Raw genomic sequence first — 8,697 nt, forward strand, 5'->3', positions numbered from 1 at the left:
AATTAAACAATTGTTCTATTGCTGTGGATCCCCGCATATTTTCCGGGGTTCATTTCTTTATTTAAATTTGCTTACGCATGTCACTGCATCAAGCCTATCATAACTCTCCAGAGATTTCTGGCCCTGTTGAACACATGACTCATACACTAACCAATAAAATTGCTCCTGTTAATTTCCAAAATACATTAGCCAATCAGAAATTTTGGCCACACTTTATCAAAAATGTTTTGTATGAAAAACTCCATTGCCATCATGAGAGCCTCCGCATTCACCAGGCGCGAGCTGCTGGTGCTTACGGAGGTGATGGATAGGCGGATCACCAGCCAGCCTCCACCCATCACCAACCGGCAGAAGCGCTCAGCGTATGCGGAGGCACGGTCCCGCCTGCGGTCGATGGGTTCACGCCGCAACATCGGGCAGCTTGAGCGCAGGTGGTCAGACCTGCAACGGCGAACGCCCCGCTTGCTGGCATGCTTTCGCATGCAGATCCTGGAAAGTAAGTGTTATGTATTGTGGTTTTCATGTTTGTGTTTGTGGGGCAAACTGCGTGTGCATGTTTTCCTGTCTGTCCTATTAATTATTTGTCCTCATATCTGCGTGTGCATGTTTTCCTGTCTGTCCTATTAATTATTTGTCCTCATATCTGCGTGTGCATGTTTTCCTGTCTGTCCTATTAATTATTTGTCCTCATATCTGCGTGTGCATGTTTTCCTGTCTGTCCTATTAATTATTTGTCCTCATATCTGCGTGTGCATGTTTTCCCTCTATTTCTGTTTTTTTCATTCTACTCCTTTTTGCATGTTTTTTGTTGCTGGTTTTTTTTTTTAAATTTGGGCCCCGGATTTGCCCAGAAACTAACCTCAATTTGTATTACATATTTTAGGAGGACAGCCAAGACTACGCCGTCACCGTCCGGCCAGACGGCGTTCCCGGCCACTATCCCCAACCCCCAGCCAACACTCCACCCCAAATATTTCCCCTATACCCCACTCCTCCCCAGCCTTCCCAGACCCTCTCCCGGAACTGTCGGGCCTCCTTCCCCTCCGTCCCACTTCCCCCTCTCCTCCACCCACCCCTCTTCCAATTACCCCCTCCCCGGAGTCCATCATTACCCCTCCCCGTTCTTTGGGGAATGAAGGCTCCTCCGAGGAGAAACATGGATGGACTTCCGGAGCTCCCGTTTTGGCTCCCGGTATGTTTTTCTTTCTCATTTTTTTTAACCACAAACTGTTTGTATGTAATCATGTGTCGTGCCTTTATTCGTGCTTGTTTGGTTTACTTTTGTTGATTTAGCAGTTTGCCTTTACCTCTTCCTGCTGATTTCAACATACACATATCACACCTGTGTGAATTTGTACATAGGCCTTGTATTTTTGCCAGCACCCCCTTTTTGTTTTTTTTTGTTTTTTTTCGGTTTAGGAGTGATTTCGTTGTGTTTTTGTTTTTTTAATGTGGATTCCCTATTGTTTTATTAATCCACACACTTTTCTCACCCACAGAGGAACAGAGGCGTCGTCAAGAGGTGGAGGATTGTGTTGGCCAGATGCGGCAACATGTAATTGGCCTTCTTGTGGCCCTTGACCGGCTGTCTGGCATCCTTCGCCAGTAGTTTTTTTTTTTTTGATTCGTTTTGTAAATAAATTTTGTAGTTCTAATATACGTTCTGGCTCATTCTTTTTTTCGAAAACACAAATAGTTTTCCCTGACATAAGTAGACTGTACCTGCACGGATTTCCATTTTTTAAAAGTTAGATTGTATTTTGTATTTGTATGTTAAACAGCCACAAGAAACACATAACAGTAACAATGTCATTTCCCTTTTTGGGTGTAGTGTCAATTAGATATTTCGCCAGTTTACAGGTTCCTAGTTGGTGTGCAAGCTGCTTAGGCCAATCTTCAAAATCCAAAGGTTTGGACAGGCTTCCTTTTGGTGTGGGTTGGGAACCTGCAAACATATTTCAGTTTACATCAACTGGTGTCAGTACTGGATTACCCCTTAGTCAATTGTAAGGTGTGTTAACCTGGTTACACTTGCTGTTAACGTCCAAAAAAAGGAAGACCATTTCACTCTCCAAACATTTATTCACAACTTAAATGAGAAATCAAAGTGGTCAGTCCCAAAACCAAAAAACACTGATAATCTCAAATCCAACACATACAAATAAAATATTTAATTTAAAAAAAAAATCAAGAACTGGTTGACGAAGGACCATGCCAACATGATTCCACAAACATGGCGTTGCGATATGGGTTCCAGAATATATGGCCAAAATCACCAGATCCAGGTTTGGTAAGGGTAGCAGGAAGTAGTGAGCGTTGGAGTGGCAAAGATTATGTGAACAAACAGAAGATGGTGAAAAAATAAAAATAAATTAGATGTTCGCAAACAAACACAAACACATTAGGTATAAACACTGTAGTTTGGGTCAAACTTACCTAAAAAATCTGGCCACCACATCATCACGTATGGCCCCCCCACATACTGACCTCCGACCAACCTCGGGGGGGCCATCCTCAGGTAAGGCATCCTCTGGCTGCATTGGGACACCACTCCTTATGGCGATGTTGTGAAATATCCCACACAGGACCACAATTTTCGACACCATATCCGGCAAATACATGAGCTCGTCACCAGAGCGGTGGAGGCATCTGAATCGGCCTTTTAAAAGGCCGATACAGCGCTCCACCACTTGCCTGGTGGCTGTAAGTGCGGAATTATACTCACTTTGTTGGCCTGGTGTGGGAGCCAAATAAGGAGTGAGCAGCCAGGACATGCAAGGGTATCCACTGTCTCCTGTGAAAAATAAGAGACAACATCAGGAACACTGTGTATCAAGCTTAACATTGTTATGTACTAAAGGTCTCCACTTACCCAGAAGCCACGCATCACCAGCTTGTAGGTTGGTTAATTTCTGCCATATCCCTGATTGCCGGATGACGAAGGAGTCATGTGCACTTCCTGGTAACTTAGCATTCAGGGACAGGATCTGGAGGGAGGCATCACATACCACCATTACATTCAGGGAGTGATAGTGTTTCCTGTTTCTAAATATTGCCTCCAGCCGTGCTGGAGGCTGAAGTGGTATGTGAGTACCATCCACAACCCCTATGATGTGTGGGAAGCCAGCTATTTGGTAAAAATTGGCCTTGGCCACACTAAGGGCACCCATATCCAAAGGCATTTGAATAAAATGATGGAGGTGCTTGAAAAGTGCCTCCATCACTGCCCTCAGGATCCGGGAAAAGGAGGATTGGGAGATGCCCGCCACTATTCCAACCGTTGTTTGAAACGATCCTGAGGCACAGAAATGTAACACCGCCATAAATTGCGTCAGTGGTGGTATTGCTGTTGGACTGTCAATTTGCCGCTCAAGATCACTTTCTATTAATGAGAGAGTGTCTATGATGATTTTGGGAGGTAGACGGTAGCGTCTTAAAACCTCATCATCGGGCATTCCAAAAAGGGTGACACGTGTTCGAAATATCTGGGGCCTTGCATGCCTACGATGCCTATGCCTGGGATGAGATTGAGGTTGGTCGGCTTCCGGGAGCATGGCCAGAACAATCCTCCCCAGATCAACCTGAAAATCCAAAATTTTAAAGTAAGGCTTTTGAACCACCCCAAAACTATATTAAAACAACTTAGCTTGATGATAGCATCCATTGCTGCTTACATGCCGGGGTATTGTCATGATACGTCCAAACTGAAAATAAACAACAAAATTACTTGACACATTTCACTCTGTGTATTTTTGTGGATACATTTTGTGCTAGACCAAAGTTCAAATATGCCAAACACCCATTTAGCAAACCCGCAAAGCGACATTTAACACAGTACATCAAAACAGGTCGAAATGTTGGCTTAAAAATGCGAAAGCTAAACCATCAAAAAGTTAGAATGATTATTAAGCTGTTTAAAATGTGCTAATTAGTTCGCTAATACAAGTCACAAGAGTAACTACTAAAAATGCGCTAATTAGTTCGCTAATACAAGTCCCAAGAGTAACTACTAAAAATGCGCTAATTAGTTCGCTAATACAAGTCCCAAGAGTAACTACTAAAAATGCGCTAATTAGTTCGCTAATACAAGTCCCAAGAGTAACTACTAAAAATGTGCTAATTAGTTCGCTAATACAAGTCACAAGAGTAAGTACTAAAAATGCGCTAATTAGTTCGCTAATACAAGTCCCAAGAGTAACTACTAAAAATGCGCTAATTAGTTCGCTAATACAAGTCCCAAGAGTAACTACTAAAAATGCGCTAATTAGTTCGCTAATACAAGATAAAAAATGGACTTACCAAGAGCAAATATCTAAGATGCAAAATCAAAAGGTCTTTGGGGTCGAAAAAAAACAAAATCTAAAATAGAATAAATTAGGTATCCAAAAATTACAAAATATACGAAACACAATGAAACAACAATTGAACAAAAGTTAGACTTCACAAAACTTACCAAATCAACAAACGAGGTCCCAAAAATATAAACCAACAAAGATAACGGGAAAAAAAACGCAAATCTAACCAACAAACGATACAACAACCTCCAACTCCTTTCTACACAATCAATACACTCCAGCCAAGATAACCTCCAACAATCCAAAAACGCCACCTCGACTTGAGACACACCAAGCCATAAATAGTGTTTCGTTTCCCGCACAAATTAAGGAGGGATCATAGGGCCGCACAATCAATGATGCGGCCGCAAAATAAGGACGCATGTATAAATACGTCACGAAAACACATTCAAATTCTGGTGTATTTCTTGTTTGGACCGCAGACATGGCGACAGACCAGGGAAAAAATGCCCAAGAGTCAGGCGGTAAGTCTTTCATGCATTTTCTATCAACGATTAATTTGAACCATAAGATGAGGCAAGTTGTGATTTTGTGAATTCTGTAATTTTACACAAATAGGTGAGGAGGATGACATGGAAGAGGCTGCTGGGCCCAGTATTCCGGCCAAAGCGGCCAAAAAAAAAAGGCAGCCACATTTCACAAGAAAGGAGATGGAGGTTTTGATCCAGAAGTGTGTGGACATCCTGCCACAGGCAGACAGGAATATGAGTCTAAGCCAGAAGTGGAGAATGTGGGAAGAGGTAGCCGTTGCTGTCAATACGGTGGGTGATTATGTCCGTCTAGCCCGGGATGTCAAACGGCGGTAAGTAAACCCTTGCCCCCCCTAAAAACAAACCCCATTTTAAACCAAAGGATAATGGCTTCCATTTTTCCCCACAGATGGGGCGACTTCAAATATCGCCTAAAGCAAAAACTCGCGGACAGGGCTAGGCATGCAAGGGGGACAGGTGGGGGTCCCACCCCTGTGTCATTGGAGTTGACTGATTTAGAAGAGCTGGCACAGGGGTGTGTGCAGCCTGTGGAGGTGTTTGGCGTGTCCAACATGGATACGGACATGCCAGACTTTGCGGCTCCTCATGTTGGCCCAGGTAAGTATTGTGATGTCACCAACTCTGAAATGCTATTGTGCCAATATGTAGATTCTAATGTGACTCTTTTCTCATTTTTCAAACAGAGACACAGGCGGATGAGTCTGCTCCAGAGGGAAGCCTTGGCCGCAGAATTTCTGCTGGCTCTGCAGGGGAGGAACCAGTACATCCGGCTGAGGACCCTGCAGAAGCCAGTCCAGGGCGTGCCCCCTCGCAGGCAGTGGGCCTCCTCACAGAACTCAATTTCAAATCGGATTTCCATACGGAGATTCTGCAGAGGATGGACGCCAGTCTGCTACGGGTGGCTGAGGCCCTGGAGCAAAATGCTGCGGCCAACGTGACCATTGGTCAGGCCCTGGCGGAAAATACCAGGGCCAACATCCGCATCGCCGATGCCCTGGAGCAGCTCGTTCGCCAGCACATGGTGGAGCCGACCTCCCTTCCTGCCGGAACATCAGGATCCTCCACCTCTGGCACAACATCAGCCAATCCTCCAAATGTGCCTAGCCCTGTGCCTAGTCCAGAGGCCACAACATCTGCCTCTGGACAGGCCAGCCCGATGGCATCCCGGACCCGGTCTGGCGCCCACCCTCCCCCATCCAAACGGGCGAAAAAACGGTGACAGCAATGGCGACTTTTCCCACACTCCTTCTGTGCTTGGCTCATATTCCTTTCTGGTCAAAACTTCCCTCTCCTTTCTTGTGAAATGTTTTTAAGTTATTTTTGTACGTTTATGTTATCAGTTATTGATTTTTTTTTTTGGATAAAAAGTATCTTTGGCAGAAAAACTAAAAAAAAATATTATGCCAATTGGTTTGTGTTTAAACAATAAATTTATGACAAAAATCTGACATTGTATTGTGACATTATTGGACAAATGGGTTACATTTAATCCTGGCCCTAAAGGCAAAAAAGGACACCAAAAACCATTTCATTTGTCTAAAAAAAAGGCCTCTTGAAGGAACGTTTAAAAAAACACATAACGATGCAAATTGCACATTAAAAAAAAAAAGGGGGAGCTAATTAAAACATGATGACATTATTGTTACAATAGGCCATAAACAACAAATTGAGGCCAAAAAAACCCCCACAAAATGTACGCCAATTGATTGTGTAATCCTGACATTAGCAGGTATGATTTCCACCTGCGTACGGTTTTGTGCTATCCCAATAAACTGCTTTCCAAACACATACCAAGCCGGTTTTCAATACAACACTAATTGCTTTTGTGACCACCCGCGATTAATCGCTGCAACATCGTGGAGTCCCGGGACGGAGGAGAAGGCCATCGCCAATGTGGTAGAGTAATCCAGACCCTAAACTGTGCGAGCATTTTGAAGGGAAAGAGGATGTTCCAGTGACGTATGTGACGGTCCGAACACATTTTACGCTCGCATCTGCTAATGTATGTACGCCCCAAAAACGCCTCGCCACGCCTGCGTTTTTCCATCTCCACCCCCGTCAACACCCAAAAACGCCCTGTTCTGTCAATCACATTTGACATGTCACTTCCTGTACGCTATTTTAGGAACGACAGATAAAAAGCTCGCAATCTGCCGTACGCACATGCGCAGTGTAACACCGACGCATGCGTGGTTAGTCAACATCGGAACGCAACGAGCGTACTGCTGTTTGCGAGTGGCTCTGAATGAGGGCCTATATTCCAAAAACATTTACACTCTTAACATTTCTTCCTGCCAAAAAGGGATAATTAGAGTTTCAGGTCATAAATATAGTTATTTCTTTAGTGACAGTTTGTTTCTTGGAATTTGAACTTGTAGTACATGAAATATAGTAGAATTATATTGGGAGCATAATTCTTTGGTAACACATTGAAAATCTAGAGAAAAGCCGTAGAAAATGCGATCTCCGAAGGCCAGCGTCAGGCCAGATTGCTTTCATCATTAATTAATCAAAACAATTGACAGTAAAAATTAGTGATCACAATTTTCTTGAGTAACAGGGGATGGCCAAAAACATCTGCCATTTGGCTGGATATCGGTGCGATTTACGGTAATACAACTTTTAGTGCCTGCTTTAGAAAACGCTATGTTATGTAACACCGAAAGCCATTTACATTAAAAGATTTCTTCTGTTTCAACTTTTTCTTGTGGTTTCTAAAAGAGACCTAATAGACTGATTCTGGGTTTGGGCGGCCGTGTGGCCTCTGGGCCTGATTCAGAGCCGCTCGTAAGCGGCCGCTCGTTCGCTCTGAGCGATGTTCTCACAACTGCGCATGCGTATGGGTCTTAATGCGCATGCGCAAACCAGTTATTGCGGTCGGGAACCGTGCGCTCGCAAAACAGCGAGGGGCTGCTAATTTGAGTGACAGAATGTACCGTTTGTGGGTGGTAACAGGGGAAGGTGCTTGAAAACGGGGGAGTGGAGATCCGAACGCAGGTGTGCCAAACGGTCAAAAGGGCGTTTAATGGGAGTGCATAATTAGTAAAGGAGCGTCATCGACCACGTCACTTGGTTGTCTTTTAGCCTGAACTGCTCGCAGTGATAGCGGTAAGAAAAAGCTACCACAAGCACTGCGAGCAGTTCAGATGCCTTTCGATGTTCCCGATTAATCTAATAAATACCGGAGATGACGTGTGATGCGAGCGGCAAAGGGGCGTCTTTACAAAATAGCGAGCGCATTTTTCGTTCACTCACTCAGACATAGAGGCGTCAACAAACCGCAAAGAGCGAGCGCTTAATTTAAAGAGCCGGCCCCTTTTTTGGAACGACCGTCCGCAAATAGCGTCCGACTCTGAATTAGGCCCTCTTTCCCTTACAGCTGTCATAGCCTACTTACGTCCTAACTGTGAGAATCAGGTCCGTGTATGCCGAATATCCGTACGTCTTCCTGCGCAAGTCCATCCCTCCCACTGTATTATACATGTTCGCAACTGTATTATTAATATTATTATTATTATTATTGGCACTTGCACTCACCCCATGCTGGGTGCAAAAGACCTGTCAGAAATAGGAATACTGGGCCTGATTCAGTATGGATCGCTATTGCGATCGCAGCTTCGATTACGCACGCAGGTCTGCTGTGAAAATATGATAATGACTGCAATCGCAAATCCAACATCGAGACACCCAGAGGCAGCATAGAGATGCCCACTACCGATTTCGCACATCCGTAATACCTTTCAATCCTGCGTATACATCGGGAACATCGGCCCCTCAAGCAGAATCACAGCAGGTCTGACCTTACTCAGAAATTGCACAAGCTGAGTCTGCCGCGTGCGTTCTCTGAACAC

This window comes from Taudactylus pleione, unplaced genomic scaffold (genome assembly GCF_031769625.1).
Source record: "Taudactylus pleione unplaced genomic scaffold, aTauple2 ptg000140l, whole genome shotgun sequence".
Lineage (NCBI taxonomy): Eukaryota > Metazoa > Chordata > Amphibia > Anura > Myobatrachidae > Taudactylus > Taudactylus pleione.